Source organism: Pinus tabuliformis, chromosome J (genome assembly GCF_031772625.1).
Source record: "Pinus tabuliformis cultivar Carrire ecotype Pingquan chromosome J, CPIR1, whole genome shotgun sequence".
Lineage (NCBI taxonomy): Eukaryota > Viridiplantae > Streptophyta > Pinopsida > Pinales > Pinaceae > Pinus > Pinus tabuliformis.
Window position 1 is genome coordinate 1,479,082,636 of NC_142295.1, and position 12,671 is coordinate 1,479,095,306.

The window sequence follows — 12,671 nt, forward strand, 5'->3', positions numbered from 1 at the left end:
CCTGCTTGTTGTCCCAAGCATGCTTGTTGTCCCGAGCATGCTTGTTGTCCTTGGCATGCTAGTTGTACTTGCTGCACTAAGTATCATGTTGTTGTCCCAATGTGTTATACTAGCAACACTATGAACTTGCTATATGATATTGTTGTACCTCACCATTGTGTTGCCCCTCATTATGCTATGACACACTTCATCGTTGTACCCATCATGCTGCAGCATTCATCAACATGTTGCTGCAATATATCTGCTGCTTGCAACATCATGCTGCTTTAATGTATCATCACTATTTTCTCCATCCAAGTGACTGTACTATTATCAACATAGTCCTAACATATGTTGTCTTGCTGGACAGACTTCAATGTATACCCTTCAACACTCTTCTCCATGTCATACAAGCCCCCTTCAGACCTCCTTCCTCCATGGTTGTGATTGGGGCATGCTTGAATAGTATTCCTTTATATCACCTAGAGGATTGCAATTAGGCCAGCATAGAGCTTCTCCATAGGGCTTTGTATAGGGCAGTGTAGGACTCTCCATAGAGCTGTGTATAGGGCAGCATCGGGCTCTCCAATAGAGCTGTGTATAGGACAGCGTAGGGCTCTCCATAGAGTTGTGTATAGGATAGCATAGGGCTCTCCAATAGAGCTGTGTATAGGGCAACGTAGGGCTCTCCATAGAACTGTGTATAGGGCAGCGTAGGGATCTCCAATAGAGTTGTGTATAGGGCGACGTAGGGATTCTCTTTTAGACCAGCAATTAGATCTCTCCTTGTTGCGTTATGTAGGTTTTCTTCACTGCGTTAAAATCTCCTCCATGATAGCATTAGGATCTAGGGCATCCTCTAGGGCAGCGTATCCTCTTTAGATCTCTCCTCCCACCAAAACGCAAAGACAAGTGGAGAGAAAGAGATCACCAAGAGGATGCGTGTCCAAATGACTTTCAAGGCACCTCTATTTATACTAAAACGTTGAGCACAAGTGGGGTTTATTTGGTTGCTCGCTGACCTTGACAAATTGTCCCATAACACAAATAAATTCATATCTCCATGAATACTTATTGGAATCAGATGATCCTTAGATCAATCCTACACCTCTCGATGAGGGGGATCCAAGAAAGATATTAACTGCCATTAATAAGATGACCCACATGGAGTTTGGCCCTAGTTGCCAATTTTAACACTTCCTCTCAACTAGGGAGAACCTATGCCACAGGGTTCGCCGAATTTGAACCTTGAGGTTCGAAATTCGGCGAACCCAAAAAAAAATTTCAAATTCGTTCAAGTTCGACGAACCTGATAGTAGAACCTCAAATTCGAACCTCAACGAATTCGAACTTGAAGGCAAACCTAAAGACGAACCTGAAGCCCAATTTTATATTTTTTTTTTTTTTTTGGGGTACGAGGTTAGATTTCAGGCGTTTTTTGTTAGTTGTTTTAAGGTTTAAGAGAAAAATCATCGGCAATAAATGGTTTTCTCTTGTTCCGCTTCCCACCAATTAGTTTCCCACAGTGGACACTGGTTTGGCTTTATTTACCATGGTTATCGATAGATTTTCACAATCCCACTTCAGTCTAAGTGTACTCGCTTTATTGTGCTTAGTGTTGCTGTTGCATGTTGTATTCTCTGCAATTTCCTGAATTCAATTTCTAGATGCTGCTTGTCCCCACTGCCTAGAGCATGAAGTTAATAGTGGTCGGGATTAGTGGCTTGTGGGTGCTCACTGCTACTCATATAGTTGTATTGGTTGATTTTGATTTTTTATTATTTTATGTCATATATATATATATATAGTCGAACTTAATGTCGAACCTCATACGAACCTCATCCAAAAATTCAAATTTGAATCGAACTAATTGTTTCCAAACTCGAATTCGAAACCGAACCATGTGACATAGGGGAGAACTTCATCCGCTGATCCATATGTCCGACTATACTATCTCTGCCATTAGTGCCCTGCACTACTCTGCTCTGCTCTGCTGAACCATGAAGAAGAAGAATTGATCGAGAATGTCTCATACCATTCTCTACTGACCCGAAGTCAGTTTCATCTGAAGAGAGTGTGTCATATCACTCTTACTGACCCGAAGTCAGTTTTATTGATCCCAGATCAATATCACAAGAGAGTGTCTCAAACCACTCATACTAATCCTAGATCAGTTTCATTAATCCCAGATCAATGGAGGTCATCCTAACATAATAGGGAGTACAGTAGATACAACGATGCGTCCATCGATAGTACTACTATGGTCCCTAACCCCATTTCCCTACTCATTGATCAGATGAGAGGTACTTCCCATGAGTCCCAGACTGCATGGGTAGGATGCCTCGACAGGAGAACTAAACATCTTGTCCCACAGGAGAATGACTCATCTTGTCCAACAGTCACCACGGGAGAACTAATCATCCTAGCCCACGGGAGAACTAATCATCCTAGCCCACAAGAGAACTAATCATCCTGTACCAAAGTTGTCATGGGGTATCACAGGAGAAGGTTGAACCTTTCACCTTGTACATAGCGCACCACCAGGGGAAGGTGAGCCACCCTGTGGTCGTATGTCGCTCCAGTAAATACCCCAAGCCCCCCCAAAGCTCCCAGAGCTCAATGCATGCAACATGCAGGACCCTTATAAGAAGGTCTCTCAACGACTCAAGTCGTTCGGGAATGTCACAGATTGGACCTTTCCCCGGGGCTTTGACAAAATGTCTGTGACCTGTACATCAGTCTCAATGCGATGGAGCCTCCTCACTCATCGACTTACCATATCCCATATAAGGTAGTATCTAATGTCTATCTGCTGGAGCAATCATCGAATAAGGGATTACTCAACAATCGAATCCCCCCTGGTTGTCACAAAGGATCATGGTGGTATTCATCATATGTACAAACAGCTCACTAAAGAGCTTCCACAACCAGGCAGCTTCATACGAGATCATACTCGTAGCTTTGTATTCGGTCTCAGCAGTGCTTATAGCAACCGACTTCTACTTCCTGCTCATCCATGATATCGAAGCATAACCCAAAGAGAACCAGCACTAAGAAGTGCTCTAGTGATCCTCCACACTACCTGCCCAGTCAACATTCAAATAATCATGCAACTTCATATTTCTGGCAGTGTATCTCAATCCATGAGAGATTATGCCCCGAAGATATCTCAGAAGATTCTTGGCACCAATCCAGTGAGGCTCAACCAAATATGAGCTCACCATGCTAACTGCAAAACGTATGTCTGGACGAAAGTTCACCAAGAACATCAATGCAAATGAGTTTATGAAACTCATAGGCATTTCCCAAATCTGGTCCGGCATCATCACCATATAACTTCTGAAAAGTTAAGATCCTCGAGGTAGTCACAGGCTTGCAGTTTACCATTCCACATCCGGAATCCAACTCCCTCTTACTTCTGCAAGTGAGAGGGTCTACACCTGTCTAAAATAAGTCGTCCTCAGAAGGTGCCAGTATGAGAGGACTATCATCCACAACCTTCAAACAATGGTTTGGATTGACTTCACTCTTAGTGAATCTCAGCTTCATTTGACAACTATCAATTCTCTCATATCAAACCCGGGGTGATCTGCTTCAAGCTATAGAGGGCTTTCTTCCACCGACACACATGAGATTCCCGATCATGAATCTCAAACCCCTTGGGTTTTTCCAAACCTGTGGACCTGCTACATGAGGGGAATGGTCCCCTTGTAAGATTTTCCCTTCAGTACATCTCAAACATGTACCTTCATGCTCCTTTTGAATTCAAGCATCCCTGTCATCATCTGACTTACAGACCTCTGATGCTATGTGTCAATTGACATGGTCCGTAATGGACTTCCTGCCAACCCTGAACTCAAAGATAAAAGCATCTTTGAAAATTCTATTTCCAAACACGTACCTTTCCATCGATGAATGCCACCCTAAAACCTTTTGACTTCCATTGCCGAAATGGACACTAGGTTCTTCTTGCGATCAGGTACATAAAAGAGATTCTTGTAAATGAATCGAGTTACCCACATTCAATTGAGGGGTAACATTCCCTACACCCTTTCTGGTATAGGTGGCATCGACTCCAAGTATAATCCCATGGTTGTTTCCATTTCTACCAAATTCGAGCAAGCACCCTTCTATCTGATGAGGTGCCTTGAAGCACTACAATCAATAAACCAGATTCCCAAAGAATTTGAAGGAGAGGGCCAATACAAGATAACGCTTCTTTATCTTATCAGAAACAACATTTGATTCTTCATACCTGGGGTTCCTTGCTTTCTCTGAAGAGTCAGTTGTTTCCTTGATGACCTGTATTACCTGTCATTCCTCTAATCATTGAAGATGTCCCTGGAATGATTGTTATCATCATCAAGTGAGATGTCCCTACCATTCGGACACTCCTTCGCATAATGGCCGAACTTATTGCAACCAAGACATCCGCCTTTCCTTCCACCCTTAGATCTGGACTTCCCAATGAAGTGATCTTTAGGTATTGCATCAGAAGCTTCAGTTGCGCTATTCTGATAATATTCTCTACCTCGATTTCACCCTTGGTCAATTTGAAGAGGGATAAGGAATCCACTAATCCTTTTGTCCTTTTCCAACTGTCTTCAGTGATTGTTCTTTCACTCTTGCTAGGGTTTGTCTTCACCTCAGCTCTCATACCATGTTAAGTTTAGGTATGTTCTATGCTTAGAGCAATTTATTCCGATTTTCATAGTTAGCTCAATATCTTTTCCAGATTAGCAATCACATCAGCATTAAAGGAAACTGCAGATAGAACATAAACATAAATCGCAAAAGACAAGCCAAGACAAGAGGACACAAGATGTGGTGCTAGTCAAGGACAAACCCCAATGTGGAGAAACCCTTGATCAATTCTTCTTATATGTTCTTCAATAGTTCAGCAGAGAGAGAGAGAGAGAGATAGTACATTTACAACTAAAGTCAACACTCTGACTTATCTAGTTGAGAGCATAGATCATCTCTAAGAAGATGATACAGGAGATCAGTTGAAGACACGTTGCTTCAACTGATTCACCAAGGTGACTCCTTCACCTATCATCGTGCTGCATCTCGTCATCATGCTGCGCCTCACTGTGCTGCACCATGCTGCACCCATCATCACAACACTGCATCTCATCATGCTTCATCAATCATGACGGTACCCATCACTGTACTGCATCATGTGCCATTGCTACACCATGTTGCCATACTGACCTTTGTGTTTATTGCACCTAGCTAGCTTGTTGCCCCTTGCTTGCTTGTTGTCCCAAGCATGCTTGTTGTCCTGGCATGCTTGCTATCTCTGGCATGCTAGTTGTACTTGTTGCACTAAGTATCATGTTGTTGTCCCAATGTGTTATACTAGCAGCACTATGAACTTGCTATATCATACTGTTGTACCTCGCCATTGTGCTGCCCCTCATTATGCTATGATACACTTCATTGTTGTACCCATCATGCTGCAGCATTCATCAACATGCTGCTGCAATATATCTGCTGCTTGCAACATCATGTTGCTTCAATGTATCATCAGTGTTTTCTCCATCCAAGTGACTATACTATTATCAACACAGTCCTAACATATGTTGCCTTGCTAGACAGACTTCAACGTATACCCTTCATCACTCTTCTTCATGTCATACAAGCCGCTTTCAGAACTTCCTTCCTCCATGGCTGTGACTGGGGCATGCTTGAATAGTCTTCCTTTATATCACCTGGAAGAATACAGTTAGGGCAACATAGAGCTTCTCCATAGGGCAGCGTAGGGCTCTCCATAGAGTTGTGTATAGGGCAGTGTAGGGCTCTCCAATAGAGCTATGTATAGGGCAACGTAGGGCTCTCCATAGAGTTGTTTATAGGGTAGAATAGGGCTCTCCAATAGAGCTGTGTATAGGGCAGCGTAGGGCTTCTCTTTTAGACCAGCAATTAGATCTCTCCTTGTTGCGTTATGTAGGCTTTCTTCACTGCGTTAAAATCTCCTCCATGATAGCGTTAGGGTCTAGGGCATCCTCTAGGGCAGCGTATCCTCTTTAGATCTCTCCTCCCACCAAAACCCAAAGACAAGTAGAGAGGAAGAGATCACCAAGAGGATGTGTGTCCAAATGAATTTCAAGGCACCTCTATTTATACTAAAACGTTGAGCACAAGTGGGGTTTATTTGGTTGCTCGCCGACCTTGACAAATTGTCCCATAACACAAATAAATTCATATCTCCATGAATACTTATCGGAATCGGATGGTATTTAGATCAATCCTACACCTCTCGATGAGAGGGATCCAAGAAAAATATTAGCTGCCATTAATAAGATGACCCACATGGAGTTTGGTCCTAGTTGCCAATTTTAACATTTATCTTGTGACTTGAAATATTTTTATATTTTGTAAGTGTTGAATCTCTATTAAGCATTGTTACAAGGAACTGGTTTATAATTATTAATCTGATCATTGTCTTATTGATCTTATTGAGATTGTTTCTTAAATATTTACATTGCTCTTTTAGTAGTCAAACTTGCTAAATAATTTTTTAATCAAGTTGCTTAGATAAATAATTGTCTTGCCCTTAGTCTCCTAGACTTGTTGTTGCAACAAGTTTTCCCTTTCTAACTATCCTTAGGAGAGAGCTTAAACAGAGTGAGTAGGGATTAGGTGACAACCCCTACTCTGAAGGTTGTGCCTTGAAGATTATACCTTGCGGGGCCAGAAACTTTTCCCGCACTTAGGTGTACATCTTGGGCGACAACATTTTTTGGCATTGTTGCCAGGGATAGAGTTTTTTTGCTCCTGGTTTTTTTACTAACTTTTGGTTTTTTGCATATTGGATTTTTAGAGTTAAATTCATGTTCAAGTGGTGACTCAACTTTTTCCATTTTTTGCAAGAATTCTGCTAGAAACCGTCTTCTCGTAGATTTCTTGCTAATCTTGAATAGGAATCTCTCCCTAATATCCATTTTCTCTTTCCTGACCCAGTTGAACAAGACATCATGGACTTCTTCGTCCTTGTAATTTTACTTGCATTCAAGGTTATCCACATGACCTTCCAGAAAAGGTTGACTTGTTGCCTTCCTTCCAAGGAAATAATGCGATTAATGTTGAAGCTCATCTCAAGGCTTTTAAAGTTTTCTTGGGTAAATTTGCTAGCCATGCTAATTATAATCATGGAGATGTGTCAGTGAGGCTTTTTGTCCTTTCTCTGGAAGAAGATGCTTTGGACTAGTTTATTGACTTTCTAGATAACTCTTTTGATTCGTTGCAATCGATCACCAATGCCTTCAATAATAAATATGGAGATAAGAAGAATAAAAGAGATTTACTTTACGCCATTAACAATATGAAGAAAGATGAAAATGAGACAGTGGAAGAATTCAATAAGAGGTTTAATGATATTGTTAGGAGTTTATCTCATGATTATAAACCTCTAGACAAGTCTTTGCTTCTCCATTACCTCGACGCATTTATAGCTGATATTTCTTATAAGTTGAGACGCACTAAGCCTAATGATTATAAGGTTGCCCAAACTTTGGCGAAAGAAATGGAAAATGTAGGAAATCATGTGACAAATCTGAAATTCCAGGAATTGAATTACAAAACTATATAAGTAATAATACTTGGAAGAAGAAAGGCCCTCCTCATGAGCAAAGACTGCCATATCAACTTGAGCTTACCCATCTTGTTGAGCAAGCTCCGCCTTAGTGTAGACCTTGCAACGCTCTTCATGATGAAGCTATGTGCATTGTTGTCAAAAGAATCATGGATAGTAGAATGAAGGGGAAAAGCAATCAAATTAGCATTGTTGGTAAGGAACATCATTTGCCTATAGAGGGTCACTTTGATGATGAAAAGGAAAATGATAAACATCTTATCAAGGAGTTGACTCAAATGATTACAACATCAAAGCTAACCAAATCAATCTTCAAAATAGGATAGAAGCCATGGAAGCCGATCATGACAAAGAAAGGAATTCTATGCAAAATTGTTTACTCATCATGAGAGCAAAACAGGTTCAAGAAATGAGTGCCATGGAAAACAGGCAAAAGATAATGGAAGTTAATCATTCTAATCAGATGTCCACTATTCAAAATCATATGATTGCAATGGAAGCAAGACACACCCAGGAAATGACTGCCCTAAAGGATAATCACTCGCAGGAAATGAAAACTATGGAGGCCAATTAGATCACTCTGCAAGACAAATTTGTGAAAACATAACTCAATCAAGCAAAATTAATAGTAAGGCATGCTAGGGAAATGAGTTCCATACAAAAAAGATTGGAAGAAATTGAAAAATTACAAGGACAAAAATTCAACCTTGTCCTGATAATAGATGTCAGAAAATCAAAGAGCTTTCAACAAATCATACACCTCCTAACCCGTTGAAGTTGGTCACATATTGTTGTGAACTTCATGAGAAAGTTGCTTATCCCATTAAGGAAGGTTTAGCTGAGAATGACATGGTTAGAAAGGAAATTGAAAAAAATAAAGTAATAACTATTGGGAAAAATCAAGGAATTGGTCTTAGAGTCATAACACTTGTGAGACTGATCCATTATTCATAACAGAACAGATGCAGAATGAAGAAAGGCATGTCACAGAAGTTTTGGATGGTCCAAATTTTCCATCTAAGCGTTTCCATGATCAAGTAAAAAGGTCTAGTTTGATCACATCGTCATCAACACCACGGTTTACCAAGAAGAAGAGAAAAAAAGAAAAAAGGAAAAAGGATCTAAAAGATAAATCATCAATGTCTAGCAGTAACAAGCCTCAAAAAGTTAGAAGTCAAAAGCAGAAGAGGCTTGATAAATTTGATGCTCATATACAACACAACATTGAGATGGGCCAGTGTCCCAAAATCTTCAGAATTGCACATGGCACATCAGAGAAACAACCTATGGATCTGCCAAAGAGCAGGCAGGTTCTCAGCATGGACTTCATTGAGACATTTGATGCCATAAGGCATCCTCTGTATTGTATTTCTAACCCTACTCCTTGTCATTTCAATTATTAGAGTAGTTTTCATTTTAGCATTTAGTTTCATACACTAAATTTAATTTATGTAATGTAAAGACCTTTCCAAAATTAATTCCCTAAATCCTACCAGATTTTAGCCACTGTAATTTAAACAAGGATTTATTAACATAATTCACTTATACATCCCTGATTTCCTTGTTTTTGTAGTTGATCCTCCGTTTTTTAAGCTCCAACTTCACTTCGATACCAAAATGACCAATTCCTCCCTACCAAACTGGGCATGACCTCGATACCTAGCTCCATAATACTTCGAGAATTCAGTACTCTGGCCCCGTGCCCAAAAACTTCAAGAACAACCAAGGCTCGATGTCATGTTATTAATGACTCTTCTTGAAATTCTTTCCTCTAACTCCAAAGTCATAACCTTCCATTTATTTTCCTCCCCTTCACAAAGCTCCCTTCCCCCTCTTAAATAATGAATGTTCCTTCCTTTCTACGCATTCATCCGCCGTCTTATGAAATGATAATATCTTTTGTTAAACAATGGTTGCCTTGTCATGGATTGCATTAAATTGAATTGAATGACACCTTACATGAGCGACATCACCTTACTTTTGATTTAGTAAATTAGTACATACATATAATGATTGATTAATATTTATTTTATAATGTACAAGATTTAATAATAAAGTTTGGATTTAGCTTATGAAATTATTTAAATTATATCTAGGTTTATAAGTTTACTTGCATATTGGGGTATAGTCATATTTATGGGGTGGTAAACTTATGGAGAACTCAATATATTTATTATCTCTTAATATATATATTCACTCTATTTACGAGGGTTAGGTGTTTGATTAGCACCTCTGATAATTAATTTATTCACTCTATATTTAGAAATTCTTCAAAAGTAATTAACACATATATTAGTGCAATGTATGTGGTACATGCATATGTGGCTATCATATGCATGCCTCACATGCATGCTAATATTGCCATGCTACTCATGATTCGGGATGGGTTGTTGCATGTCATGATTCCATCATGTTTGAGTAGTACAATATCTAGGATTCATCATCATCATTAATTAGTTCATCAAAATTGTAAACCCAAATTCTGCACGTTTATTGTAAATGACTAGTATGACCGTTTAATTATGTAATAACACCTAGGTAAGCCTCTGATTTTGACAACGCATTTCTTCCTAGGAGGTTTCTCGTCTCACCGAGTTATGTGTTTCTAAATACAGATACTCGATAGAGTTTTTCCCTCCAGCTTAAACCCCAAAGCTAGGATGGAATTTATCATCAAGATCTTAGGTAAGTCCTAGTGTTCTAGTCGAGTCTTTTATAAAAAATAATTTGGGAATAATTTAAGCTAATTGGCTAAATTATTTTATTACAAATCACTTGGTCTACTAGATCATATTGAATCACAGAATTGGGTAATAAATTGAGGGTCTATAACGAACAAGTGTTTTCCCTTTCAAGGGTTGAATTAATTGTAATATCTTGATGTAAAAATATTTTGGTTCATGGTCCCTCATATTTAGACACCATGGCTTAAATATTTAAGGGCGGAAAAAATTACTAATCCCCTTTTGTATCAATCAATTAATTTTTCTGGCCAAAATAAATGAAAATCCTAAGCTAGAAGATTAACTAATTTTTACTTTTGGTTTTCCGGCGAAAAAGTGGTTAAATAATTAGCTGGAAAACCAACTTTGAGTGAGGAAGTGGGAGAATCCACTTTATTTCACTTGAAGGATTTATCTGATGGATTTGTTGCAGGGTTTCTAAACCTTAGCTAGAGGAATATTGTATTTCTCATTCATCTCTTTTTAAATCATTGTGCTTAAATAATATCTTCCATCTAGAGTTATTACTTGCTATTTGAAGAATGGTGTTGGACACATATTCTTCAAGATAGTCCTTGTAGATTTGTAAATAATTTTTCTTGGTATAAATTTAGTACAATTCTGTATATTTTGGTTTTTGTTTTGTTGACTATGCAAATTCTAAATAGGAGGGATAAGGGTTTTATTGTTGAAGGTGATTCACCCAATAGATGAAGGAGAAATAAAAAAAATTGTGGCTTGAGTCCAATTGAAAAAATTTCTAGGCGGCTGCAAACATTTAGAGACCTCCGTTGCCTCTAAACCGAATCTTTCTCAAGGGGTTCTCAAGCTTATTTCATTAATCTGGTTTTTTGCAGCAATTTGTAACCTTCATTTGGCAGGGATTCATCAGAAGTTTTGAGCCCAAATTTCCAAGGGTTTGAATTTCATCGAATAAATTTTAAGAGTAGCTGCTAGGATTTGATCCCCTTTCAAATATCAAAATTTTAAATTTTGACAAGGGTTTCCATTTCAGAAATTTTGTAAATAATTTCTTCAAATTTATTTCTCAAAATTTTCGTTTGCAAATCTAGCTTGGGCTTTGATTTTCCAGCCTTGATACTCATTTTGTGACTCAACAGTTAGATTTCTCTTGTTAGATTAGTCGCTAACCTTGAAGGGTTTTTACTATTTAGGTTATTTTCTTGTTTCAGATTTTATGTATTTAATCATTGGAATTTTGCAGAAGTAATCATTGAATTTTGAAGGGCTTTTCCTCATCAAAAATTTGGCTAGGATTTGGTATTTTGAAAATTGGATTTTGGTATGAAATTTTGAGGAAAAACTGCAAGGGTTGGGAAGCTTCTTTCCTCTCAGTTGTGGGCTTGAAGGAGGGCTGCAATCCCTCTCTGTTTTGAAACAAATTTACTTCAAAGCTATCACATAATTTTTTTTAGAATTCAAGTCTTAGAAAATCCACAATTAATTATACAAATTCTGTCAAATTTCCCAGCATTTCTTTTTCCTAGAAAAGAGGTTTATCATTTGTTTTTGGCATAAACTTTGCTGGTCTAATCTTTTGTTTGTTTGACAGGGCCAGGAAAGTCTCTTTGGGAGGCTTATTACCCTCTTGCCATAAGTTCAATACTTGCCTCAGTCACCTGCATCTAAATCATCTAGGCTGAGGGCCCTTGCTGCCTCTACATTCCCAAAGCAGTAGGAATTTTTTACAGTCATTTCATCTATTTGGGGCAGTGAACTGAGGAGAACCATTCACTGAACTTCAAGCCACTGTTGTTGCAGAAAACTCATCTATTTTCTGAGTTTGAAATTCAGATTTTGCAAAGGTCTTGGTTTTCTAAGCAGTGAGTAAATTGGTTATCAGTTCATCAAAGTTTGGAGGCAGTTGAGGATAATTCAATAATGGATTATCCTCAACTCATAATGGAGGTGCCTTCATTTAATAGTTACACATCTCTATTCATGGACTCATCAAAGGAGGGGATACATGCTATGTTTAGGGCTGTTTCAAACTACTCATGGATTTAATCCTGATAATGAACCACAGAGGTTGGTTCGAAACGTCGATTCCAACAAACATGAATGCGATGACTCCAAAAGATAACACTACACAGTAGTCAAACAATAATTGCAGTAATTAATTGCCAGAAATAAGGGCACCTCTAATGGGAGTTTCACTACCTCTAAAAGATAAAGAGTTCAAAGCAGTGTTGCCAATATCATGTTGGCGAATATACAAGTGGGGGTTTGGGATATAACTTATCAACAATATAGGGGAAAATATAGAAAAATATCAACGTTAAAAATATAAAAAATGTTCATTTTTCTTTTTTTAAACATCTAAAGATACAACAACATCAGACACAAACATA

The 12,671-nt window shown here is 38.5% G+C and overlaps 1 protein-coding gene across 1 annotated transcript in view; it reads right to left on the reverse strand.

Annotated features, from left to right (window-relative positions):
- LOC149232970 (2-alkenal reductase (NADP(+)-dependent)-like) overlaps positions 1 to 12,671 on the reverse strand; it is a 190,626-nt gene that overhangs the window by 140,947 nt on the left and 37,008 nt on the right. The gene's annotated exons all lie outside the window — the stretch shown is intronic.